This window comes from Gorilla gorilla, chromosome 15, assembly GCF_029281585.2.
Source record: "Gorilla gorilla gorilla isolate KB3781 chromosome 15, NHGRI_mGorGor1-v2.1_pri, whole genome shotgun sequence".
Lineage (NCBI taxonomy): Eukaryota > Metazoa > Chordata > Mammalia > Primates > Hominidae > Gorilla > Gorilla gorilla.
This window is the reverse complement of record NC_073239.2, coordinates 123,901,362-123,910,483: the sequence shown is the minus strand read 5'-3', so window position 1 is coordinate 123,910,483 and position 9,122 is coordinate 123,901,362. Positions and strand designations below refer to the sequence as shown.

General features: G+C 45.6%; 1 long non-coding RNA gene across 1 annotated transcript; it reads left to right on the top strand.

Moving 5' to 3' along the window:
- The first annotated feature begins 637 nt into the window (after positions 1–637).
- LOC134757163 (uncharacterized) lies at positions 638–5,632 on the top strand. Its single transcript, XR_010130844.1, has 4 exons — positions 638–719; positions 805–923; positions 3,246–3,338; positions 4,717–5,632. It is a non-coding gene; the product is annotated as an uncharacterized lncRNA (long non-coding RNA).
- Positions 5,633–9,122: the final 3,490 nt, after the last annotated feature.

Genomic DNA, 9,122 nt, shown 5'->3' with positions numbered 1-9,122 from the left:
TTGAGGAGTGTGACTTCTCAAATTGGATGACACTGATCTAACTGGCTGTAGTATCCATTCAAGCATGAGGGAGGTCAGAGCCTGGGAAAGCTCAGGTCCAAACAGCTCTTGAAAGAGGACGTTGCAGGGCAGGCTGCTTTGCACAAAGGGACCTGTAGACACTGAGAACATCAGTATACCAGGAACCAGCCCACCCTTTCACTCTGCCAGACACGAGGCTGTGGGTTACCCATCTTTCCCTGTCTCCTGAACTCATAGCAAAAACAAAAAACTTCACTTGTTTGTTAACACATATAGTTCAAGACGGAAAGGCTTACACTAAAGCAGAAAGGATTGAGGTTTATCAGCATCTTTGCTTTGAGGCCTCGTAATGTACTTCCCATGGACTAAAGTTGTTCACTTTCTTTAGAGGATATTAGCGAAAGATGTGGTAAAACCACGTTTTTGCAGAAAAGTGAATATTCAAAAACAAATGTATATGGTGATTATTTAATAGTTTTCACTCCACTTCGCAACTCAACTTTTGGTTGATGCAAGAGGGATGCAAAGGGAGAATTGTGCTTATAATTCCAGCATTGGGGTGGAATAAAAGAGCACAGCATTGCAGCTGTTGAATGTAGTTTTTTTCTTTTTATAGGCAGTTTTAAGAAGAATGCATTGATTCTACAACATGCTATTGTGAAGCCATCCAGGACTGTTCACTCACTTATTTAAGAAAGGTATATTTTCCACTTGGGGTGTGAGAAAAAGTATGGTGTTCACTCATTGTTCTTCCTATCTGGCTTTTATTTTTCTTACTTTTAGAGAAAATAAGAGAAGTATCCCTGAAGGATGAAATATCCTCAAATATGAAAATGTCTGCTCTCTGAAGACCAACTGTCTTAGTCTGCTTTTTGCTGCTGTAACAGAATACCACAGACTTGGTAATTTATAAACAGTAGAAGTCTATTTGGCTTATGCTTCTGGAGGCTGGGAAGTCCCAGATTAAGGGGCTGCATCTGGCAAGGGCTTCTCGTTGCCTTATAACATGGCAGAAGGCACCATGTGGTGAGACAGTGAGGAAGGGCTGATTTCACTTTCACAACAAACCCACTCCCATGATAATGGCATTAATCCATTCAGCAGGGCAGAGCCTTCGTGACCCCATCACCTCTTAAGGCTCCCACTCAGCTTGGTTGCACTGGGGTTAAATTTCTAACACCTGAACTTTGGGGACATGTTCAAACCATAGCCAGGCCCCTGAGAAACCCATTTCCACTGACTTCAAAATAGTTCATGAAAATGGAGTGCTGAGAGAGCAGCAGGGCATTCACAAGAATGGTTTTGAGAGGCCTCACTGTGCCAGGCATGGCCCTCAGGGCAGGCAGCTCTGCACAGCCCCCCATGGCAGCAGCTGGTCAGGCTGCCCAAACTCACCACTTTGGAATCACTTCAGCACCAGCTGTCTTCACTTGAAATCAATTGTCTGCAGATTTTAAACTCGTTTCTATGTGCCCAGTAGGCAGAGAAGCCTTCAGAGAAGGGTCCTGACTCGGTGGTTTGTGCAGTGACATTTGGCAGTGTTTGCTCGGCAAGCGAGTCTTTGAGGCTGCCCTCATGCTGCTCAGTGGGCACACCAAGAACAAGAGCTGGCCAGGGATGACGGACGCATCTAGGCCTTCTCGGCCTAAGGGCAAGTCCCGTTCTTCCTTGATAGGTCTTTAGATGTACCAGTCAGCAAATGTCATCCCCCTCTGCATTCACGTCATGCTGTGCAGGGAATGCTAAACAGAGGCAGATCTAAACTTAGGAGTTAGGCTTCTTCTCCATGGAGATGTGGATCTGCACAGACAAAGTGTCCAAGTGGGATTTTCCTGCTATTTCAAGGACTGCTGCTGCACCCTGCTGGCTCTTCCTGCACTCCCTGCCTCCAGGAATGACTGTGTCTCTTTGAGTTAGTGAAGTCATCAACTTTTTTTAAAAATCTCTTTTTATTATTATTATTATTATTATACTTTAAGTTTTAGGGTACATGTGCACAATGTGCAAGTTAGTTACATGTGCCATGCTGGTGCGCTGCACCCACTAACTTGTCATCTAGCATTAGGTATATCTCCCAATGCTATCCCTCCCCCCTCCCCCCACCCCACAACAGTCCCCAGAGTGTGATGTTCCCCTTCCTGTGTCCATGTGTTCTCATTGTTCAATTCCCACCTATGAGTGAGAATATGCGTTGTTTGGTTTTTTGTTCTTGCGATAGTTTACTGAGAATGATGATTTCCAATTTCATCCATGTCCCTACAAAGGACATGAACTCATCATTTTTTCTGGCTGCATAGTATTCCATGGTATATATGTGCCACGTTTTCTTAATCCAGTCTATCGTTGTTGGACATTCGGGTTGGTTCCAAGTCTTTGCTATTGTGAATAATGCCGCAATAAACATACGTGTGCATGTGTCTTTATAGCAGCATGATTTATAGTCCTTTGGGTATATACCCAGTAATGGGATGGCTGGGTCAAATGGTATTTCTAGTTCTAGATCCCTCATCAACCTTTTTAAAAAGCATTTAGGAGCTGCTGGTTGTAAATGATCACTGAGAAATAGTATTTCCCTCACTTGTAGCCATCTGCTTCTCTTTTTGGTTCTGGAACATTCTAGAACCTTGGAAGATGGCTGGGGCTGAGTCTCAGCCAGCAGGGTTGCCCAGTGCCCCTTGTCACCCCCTGAGCAACACAAGCCAGGCTGCGGTTACTCTGGGTCTGTGCGTCTGGGATCATAGTTTTTAAATCTGCCCCAGGGTCCTCCAGTCCCAGCTGTGGAAAGTCACCTTCAGAGGGTGAGGCGGGCGGCGCGCCTCTGTGTGAGTGGCTCCATCCTTCACAGCGAGTTTGTGTCTACTGAATCCCAGACTCTTGGAGGCTGAAGGGTTACAGGAGGTCGTGTGTCTCACGTCGCCACTTCACAGTTGAGGACCCTGTGACCCACTTTGCTCAGTGGCTGCGCAAGATGAGTAATGACCTGAAACAGGGAAAATGTCTTGGATACATCTTGCGTAATGAGGAGAAAAATGCAGCCATGTTGCAGCCTGATAAAATACTCTGCCAGTATCCTGCCATAAAATGACAGGCGAATTTTCAGTAACAGATTCTCTAATAGTTCTATGGTCTTCTAGATGCTAAACTGTTTAAGTATCTACATTTTCTAAGCCCGCCTAATGGAAATATTCTCAAAAAACATAAACCCTTCATTCTTTCTCAAATAGGTTACATTAGTTATAATATACACTCTGGAGGTGACTTGACCTGTCATTGTGAACAACTATTGCTCTTGGACGACCCAGGACATAGGCCAGCCAGTACGTACCCCAGTGTGTTGGAGAATCGCGCTCGGCTTCTTCCTCTGTGCTGAGTCATGAAAGTTGCCGGAGCAGGTGCAGTTACACAACCTCCAGGCAACATCACATGATCGTTCAAAAAATAATCATCAAGTCCAGGATGTAGCATCTGTCTCAGTTTTTGGCATAGGATGACAGTCTGAAATACACTTACTGAATTTGAATAAGAACGGGCTCAGGTCAGTGATTATCGCTAGTGCCTTATCAACGCCCTGTGGCTTTTCAGCATTAGTCCCCATATCCTGGTCCGGTGTGGCACTGAGAGCAGCTAACTGTTGCCCTCGTTGGTTCCCAGTTGGCTTCCATGACTGGTCAGGGTCAGGTCCACTGCAAACAGGCTGGTGTTGAATCCCTTGGAGAAACACAGACATTCTGACCCTAAATTATGCTTTCAGTGCCATGTGTTTTCTTATCACAAAAATCCTCGTTCTCAAGTTTCTTCTTTCTTTATTTTTATTTCATTTCATTTTTTACCATTCCTCCACAATTCATTGCCCAAATCTACTTTTTACTCAATTTACTTGCTTTGGTCATTTTTCAATATAGCACTTTAATTTCTTAGGAAAATATTTTCAACATTCTCCTGTTTTCTCAAGGATGTCTGTTTTCTCCCCAAGTATGATCCTGTTTAAGGACTGGATTTAGGATAACTACTTAGAGGTTAAGAGTCACAAGGGTGTATGGATGAGGCTGGAGTGATCTGGGACCAAAGGTATGGGTGATAAAGCAGAGTATCTAAGCAGCTCCTGGGATTGGTGTCTTTAAAAAAGTAATAATGCATTTGCTTATTTTAGAGACAGGGTCTCACTATGTTGCCCAGGCTAGACTTGAACTCCTGGGCTGAAGGGATCCTCCCACCTCAGCCTCCTAAGTAGCTGAAACTGCAGGCATGAGCCACCACACTCAACTCACTATCTTTTTTTTTTTTTGGAGACGGAGTCTCGCTTTGTCCCCCAGGCTGGAGTGCAGTGCTGTGATCTCAGCTCACTGCAATCTCCACCTCCCGGGTTCTAGCTATTCTCCTGCCTCAGCCTCCTGAGTAGGTGGGATTACAGGCGTGTGCCACCATGCCCGTCTAATTTTTGTATTTTCAGTAGAGACGCGGTTTCGCCATCTTGGCCAGGCTGGTCTTGAACTCCTGACCTCAAGTGATCTGCCCGCCTCGGCCTCCCAAAGTGCTGGGATTACAGGCATGAGCCACTGTGCCCTGCCTAGCTCACTATCTTTCAATCAGTAGAGATTCTTTAGTTATTTTTTAACTCCATGGATCCCAAGCTTTGATTTTTGTTTTCCAAACAAATTGCATTTATAAATAATAATTTTTATTTATAATCAACAGACTTGCTGTCAAGGCTTCTGATCAACACGAGATGACCGCCGTGTGGTAAACTGATGAACCCCGACCCTGATGAACATGAGATGACTGCTGTGTAGTAAACTGATGAACCCCGACCCTGATCAACATGAGATGACCGCTGTGTGGTAAACTGATGAACCCCGACCCTGATCAACATGAGATGACTGCTGTGTGGTAAACTGATGAACCCCGACCCTGATGAACGTGAGATGACCGCCGTGTGGTAAACTGATGAACCCTGACCCTGATCAACATGAGATGGCCGCTGTGTAGTAAACTGATGAACCCTGACCCATTAGGCTTTGGCTACAGAATGTGGAAATAAGTTGTGTTACTACGTGTGTGTAATCCTAGGGTGCAGGACACCGGCCGGGAGGTTCCGTAGAGTGATGGGTTGTGCAGGTAACTCATCCTCTAGTCCTCTGTAAGCTCCTAGAAGGAAGAAATTATGTCCTTTAGACTAATAAAATTCCTCCAAACCAAATACACCACCTACAGTGAAGACACAAAGATACTTTTAGAATAGTAAAAACTTTATCCATTGAGAAATTCCTTAATGAAACTGTATCCAAGAAGTCATTTGCCAGCAGATTTCTTAGAGGTGCGATAAAGAAGAGGACACTGCCAGTCGTCACAGCAGCTGCAATAGCTCCTCTCTATTGTTAAACACTGGGATATCTTGTACAGGTTTTCAGTTGACAATCAATTTTAAAAATTAGTTTCAGTCCCCATCAATCAATTATTTATTAACCCATCAATAAAAATTTAAATGCTCTGTAAGGTACAATAGCTATTAAAAGAGACAGAGGCACTTTCTGTGTCTAGAGGGGCTTTTAGTCTGCTCTGGAAAGCAAGATGTGTGCAGATGAGTGACACAGTGCATCGTGTGGATGCAAAGGGAGGGACTCACATGGGAACCAGAGGAGCTGCAAAGGGAGGCAGCGGGGACTGGTGGTTCGAGACCTGGAAATAACACATGAATAGGCAACAAAGGTTTCCGTTCCTCTTCCATGCACTTCAGTCCTTGAAAAACATCTTACCACGGAATTCCACAGCGTACCAAGTGATTCCACAGCTTGATGGCACACTCTCCTTTCTCAGCATTCTTGAAAATGGCGTGTGAGCCAAGCCATCTTACTGAGAAATTACCTTAAACCATTTGATGAACCAAAAATATTTTGTAATACCCATCTCCGACATTAGGTAGGCAAATCACACAGAAACACCGAGGTCTTCTGAGTCATATTTATCTGAAAAATCACAGGGAAAACACACTCTTCACTGAGTAAGTTTTACCACGAGAGAGTAGATCGTACACCATTGATTATGGAGGCTGTTTTAAAAAAAGGAGTTCGAAGAAAGCTTAAACAGCGGTCAGATCACTGCCACCAGTAGGTGGCCTCCAAGAAGCTCCGTTTTCAGTTCTCATTTAAAGGCAGATATTTCTATATGTTAAAAAATCAACCTGCACTGTATAGTCATATGTTATACACCTATCTCCCAATTCTAAAACTGACCCCTTAAGAAAAAAAAAAAAAGAAAAAGGAATTGAATCAGCACAAATCACCAGTGAGACAAACCTCAATTAACATCATATGTGGACATTTTCTCTTTGATATTTAAGTTCCAGAAAATGGCTAAGGTTTTAAAATTAACATTAGTTTTTACACACTGCCTGTCGCAAGCCATGTACCTGGAGATAGTCACAACTAAAATTTGGGGATGGTGAGGGGGAGAGAGAAAATCAAACCGTGCTTCAAAAACCTTCGCTGGGAAGCTGCTCAGGCCTCTCATTTCCCCCCGTGCACCTTTCCTGATCCCCGTGGGTCCTGCCCACTCGGTCACTGCTCCTCATAATGCCTCTCCTCCTTTGGTCATTAGGCCTTTCCAAACGAGCGCAGTCAGCACGTTCTCTGTTCATCTTTGCTTCTTGGGCTTTCCCCTGGTAATTGTTTTCCTCAGCCCATAAATATTCTATTTATTATCTCCCTGTTCTTGACCACTTGTTCTGCATTTTCTCCATCTTCCTTGTGATTAGAAACCTCAAACAGAATGTCGGTCATTGGACTCCCAGGCATTTACTTTGCCCCTAAAATAGGCAGAGCTCCACTCCCGTGGGTCCTAATTTTAATCAAATTGGTCATTTTTCTCCAAGCCTCATCAGCTTCGTGCCTCCACTAACGGACTTTTTGTTTGCATGTCTCTACGTGGATTATTGTTGCTGCTGGACAGAGCTGATCAGGAAGGAAATTTATTGCACAAGAATGGGAAGAAATTATCAAGTTAACTGATGTGTAAGGGAGGTGTACCTGGAAGATACTCTTTAATAGGCAATGCATGTGTGGGGATATTTTTATCGGTAGAAATGAAATATATTGAACACAAATCGAGCAAATATGACTTGGTCGTTAACATCCCTCTGATTAAACAGGAGCGCTGCTATGAGAAAGGGCTGTGCCATTCTGCAGGCACACGAGAGTCGCTGGGTTTTAGGGTAGTCTCTGTGGAGAATGGTGACTGGACCACGTGGGAGAGGGGCTTGAGGCAGGAAGGTGAGCAGACTCCAGAGTTCAAGAGATGTTTGCATACAGTGCCCTCGTTTCCCCTTACAGTGTGGCTGTGGCCAGTATTGAGAACCAAGTGTTCAGGAACTCACGCTGGCCTGCCGGTCCCACCTGACCTGAGAGTGGCGGGCACTCAGCGTTTCAGCAAGCTGCTTCCTCGACGATGCCTTTGATCTCTTATTGTTGCTGGGGAGGCTGGAGTCCACCCAAATCAAGTGGGAAGTGCTGTCAGCTGCTACGTCTCTTACCTAGGAGCTTTAGAGGCTCAAGGGCATGACTGGAACAGACTGGAACCCAATGGAAGAGTTTGGATGCAGCATCTTTCCTGCTCCACTGAGCCCCAGGGAGGAAGCCTCGGCCACTGGCTGTGCTGAAGAAGGTCCAATCCAAGTGTGAGGCAGAAAAGCAGAGGCGTCCTCGAAGAGAAGGCCGGGGCTGCAAACCACAGGAGCAGGGTGTCCTGAGAAGCAATGGGAGCACAATCAAGATGCCCAGAGTCTTGGGGCTGTTTCAGAAACCCCAAAAGCAAGAACACGGGGTGTCCAGTGGGTGGAGTCAGCAGTCCCAGTGCCATTTGGAGTTCAGTCACAGGAAGAACTTGCAAATGACAGCACAGCACCGGGCACTTGACCAGGTGGGAGACCCTGCATCCCTGAGGTGGCTCAGGGGACAGGACAGAGGCAGGACCTTGGATCCGGGAATGGGGAGCAGAGCACAGCAAGACAAACCCAAACCCATCTCCATCGTTAAGAAAATCCCCAGCAGGTGGGGAAGGAAGAGCAAGAAGGCGAGAGCCAGGCAAGGCTGGCAGTGTCTGGTGCACAGGCTCCCTTTTCACCCTGGCTTATTTGAGATGGAATTTAAAATATTTTTTGCAAGATAGATTGTGAGCTTTAGAGTGAGAAAAGTATTTCCCAAGAACTTTACTTCATTTATAAAACAGTAGATACAGAGACAAGTCGTCTGTGGCCCATAGGATTTAATGCACTCGAAACACGTTTAACCTCCAGGGTAGATGTGATGTCCTCCCTCCACCCAGAACCCCCTGAAATCTCCTTAGTGTTTAGTGCTGCTGTGCCTGCTTTCTCACACACACCACTTGGCCCTCGTGACTCATCTCATACATGCATCTCAATTCTCAGCCTCCCCACAGCCCAGACTTTCTGTTTTAACCTCACAGCTGCCCAGCGTGATGGCTGTGTCCAGCCCAGCTGATGGATTGGCCATTTCAACGTGAATCCCAGGCACTCCAGCCTTCCTTTGCAGGTGCCATTTCCCGACCTGGGTTACTCTACCAAGTTCTCTCCAGCTTTTGTCTCCACAGCAGCCTCCCCACATCCCACCAACACAAACACACAGCACATGCAAGCACACACGTGCAAACATGCTTAAATACCATGTACACATGCACACAGGTGTATATGTGTACACACACTACACACACTGTACAAACATAAACCCACATATACACACATGCACACATTGTTGCACACAGTACACAGACACATGCATGTGAACACATACACATGACAACACATACGTGTTCACATTAAACACGTGCAATACAAATTCATGTACACAAACATATGCTCGTATGTGTGCATACACAATACACAGATACACCCGTACATCAACATGCATCAAAGCACATGCATACACAGAGACTTGCGCAATGTGCACAGGTACACACATGCACACATACGCTTTGGAGCTGGGTTCACATGCTGAGTGGATGGTGTGCTCTGCACTAGAAGCCCAAGGCCATGGCCCACTTACCTCAGTGAACCTCACCTGTGCTCCGTGTCAGCAGCCACACCTGGATGT